Source organism: Scomber scombrus, chromosome 17 (genome assembly GCF_963691925.1).
Source record: "Scomber scombrus chromosome 17, fScoSco1.1, whole genome shotgun sequence".
Lineage (NCBI taxonomy): Eukaryota > Metazoa > Chordata > Actinopteri > Scombriformes > Scombridae > Scomber > Scomber scombrus.
The window spans coordinates 19,020,872-19,024,043 of NC_084986.1; positions in this window are offsets into that span (position 1 = coordinate 19,020,872).

The following is a 3,172-nucleotide window of genomic DNA, read 5'->3' on the forward strand; positions in this document are numbered from 1 at the left end:
AACAAAAAAACCAACAAGATGTTAGTCATCAAACACATGTCAGTCTCAATCTGTGAAATTGTAATTTCACTTCAGTAATTTCTCTCTGTGTTTTTACCATGTCTTGCTGGCTGAAAAGGTTTATTCTTTTAAATATTCCTTTTTCTAAACTTTTTTTTCTATGGCAAAATAAAACAAAGTTAAAAGCTTTGGAAACAACAGCTAAATTGGACCTTGTGTTGACAATTTTTATGTCAAGCCTTTTAGTTATTGGCTTAAACATCTGTGTTTTTTTCTCTTTTCATCATTTTTGGGAAACATTGTACATCTATTCGCCTTCTTGCCAAGAGTTACATTTGAAGATTGAAACCATGCTCATTTCTGTCTTTTCTATATGAGACTACAGCCAGCAGCAGGTTATGTTAGCTTTGATTGGAAAAAACTGAGCAGCTTGAGGAAACAGAGTTAATCATTGATTTTAGAAGGAAAAAGGAGGAGGTCCTCGCAGTGATAATTATGGATCAACACATAGAAATTGTCCAGTCTTACAAATATCTTGGTTTCTATGTGTACAGTAAATTAAACTGGAAAAAGAACACAGAGGTTGTATTGAAGAAGGGTCAGTCAAGACTGTTCTTCTTAAGGAATCTTAAATCGTTTGATATCAGCAAGAAGCTTCTTCATGTTTTTTTATCAGGGAATCTTAGCTAGTGTCCTCTTTTATGCTGGGCTCTGCTGCAGATGATAAAAACAGGATCAATAAGATGATCAGAAAGGCTGCCTGACTGATTGTTCTTACTCCACACTCACTTGAAGTCACTGTAGAGAAGAGAACAAGGGCCAGTGTTTTTAACAGACTCAGAAGCTCATTAGCTCATTCGGTGAACGACTAGCGATGCCTCAATGTTGTACTGAATGACTCCGAAGGTCTTTTGGTCCAGCAGCAGTCAGATTTTTTAATGAACACTTTTAAATGTGGTCCATAACACCTTTCAGCTGTTATTGAATTATGTTATTGGATATGAATTATGTCTCAAATAGCTTTGCATGTTGTTATTTATTTGTTGTTTACTCTGAATGCAATGCTTATATTGTTTGTTTTCTGTGTGAGTTGATTTGGTGGCTAATGAGTTTTCCCACTGTAAATTACTGTCTGATCGAATAATCTAATCTAATGAGAGAATCCCTGTGGAGGCAGGCGAATGTGCTCTCATCACCAGATGATGCTGCACGTGTAAACAAGCAAGCTTAGTGTAAACATACCTGAGCTGAAATATGAAAAATAAATCTAACTATGCTGTCTATAAAAGGTCAAATTACAAATTATGTTTATAGTGTTTGATGAAATATATTAAAGTGACAGGCGCAGGGATTAAATGAGGGATGTGAAATATAAAGTCCATGTAACCCCATTTTCATCCCATTTATGTGGCCATGTGCAAGATTTGATTAAATTTAGTGAAGAGGCAGGTTAGGGTCAGGGGAGGGCATTGTGTTGTGGGTGGACTTCGTATTTGTGTGCGTATTTGACTCCTGTTTTTTTTTGGTTGTCTGCTGTCCATGTCAAATTGCCGCTCTGTTTTGTGTAAAGGTGACTCCATGAACACACATAAAATCTCATAACAAAAATAACAGCAATAGCAGCATCCATAGCAACCACCAGAGCAACATTAGAAAGACCTGGAAGAATCTTCGTAATAATTGTCAAACTATACAGCATATATATTCACTGAATGAAGATCATGAAAGATCCAAAAGATCCGAAAGTATCTTAAAATATTGCATTTTCCACTGAGGATAGAAGGAATATCAGCCATGTGCAGGGACATGACAGCACATGACTGATAAAATACTTTCTGCACCTACTGAGTTCCACCAACATTGGCTCACTGAAATAAATGAGCCTATTAGGTTTAGTAGGCCCCATCTAGCCCATATATTTGGGACAGATGTGTGATGATGTATTCAATGGACTGATAACAGTCAAATCAGGTGGTAATGTGCTGAGAATTACAGGGCAATGCACCAACAAAGCCACAGAAGCAAGCCAGTAAACATGGGTGTAAACAAAGCAGGATTTAAAATAGTCTAAAATAAGTTTAGCAAATATTTCATGAAGAAGAAAATGGATTCAATGCAGTTTTGGTGAGTAACAGCAGATGTAAAAATAACTTTTGTTTGTTTACAAGAAAACATCACAATGCATCTTTATGATACAAACATGAATAACAGCAAATAGGCTTCTGCAAGAGAGGTAGCTTAGAAGCTCTTTATCTTCATCTCTATGTTGTTGGTCTTTTAGTTTCAATCTACTATGTTGATGTGAAGATAAAGGATCTATGTTGCCAAAATATTAGAAAATTGAAATCAAATAAATGAGAAAACAATGTAAGCAAAGCAATTAATTTCAGCAACAGAACAGGATGTAAAATAAAATTGCCGAATAATACCGAAACCCTAATATAATAACACAAGAGGGGACAAAAAAGGCTATTTTAATAATAAGACAAAAATGAGGCAAAATTTACAAACTAGGGGGGACTGGGGGATCATTTTTCTCTTGTAGGTGATATTTAAAGAATGAGATTTCAGGAAGATTGACAGTGTTTTCATTTTATCCCACTAGCACCTGGAGCTTTTGTCGCTCTTTCAGCAGATGAAATGTAGTCATGTTCGTCATAATGACAGGTACTATAAGTAGGCATCTCTGACTTCCTCTTTCTCACTCCTTCTCTCTAATTCAACTCTGATTACCTGATATGGCACGTTATGTGTTATTGGAAAAGGATGACAGGATGAAGCCATGTGGTAATGCAGACACTGTACTGTACAACCGAGTGCATGTGTGTCAAAACCAATTAGAAATAGGCTCTAAATGGTACATTTAAAAAAAATATATATACATATATTATTCTTTTCATTCAAGTCAGAACACATTGGCCCTGCTACATCTTTATTTTACACCTGAATCAATTGGACACGCTGGTTTGAGACTGGCTGTAATGTGATTATTTTAACTGATGTAAAGGGAAAATGGCATCCAGCAACAGGGATAATGGGGAGGGTCTCATCTTATGTGATGGTCATGACATCAGTGGTGTTACATAACTGTGACCTCCGGCTCATCTGCCGCTAACTCCGGCACAGCCCCTCTTCCCTCCCCCACCTCCCATCTCCTCTGTAATCATTCTGC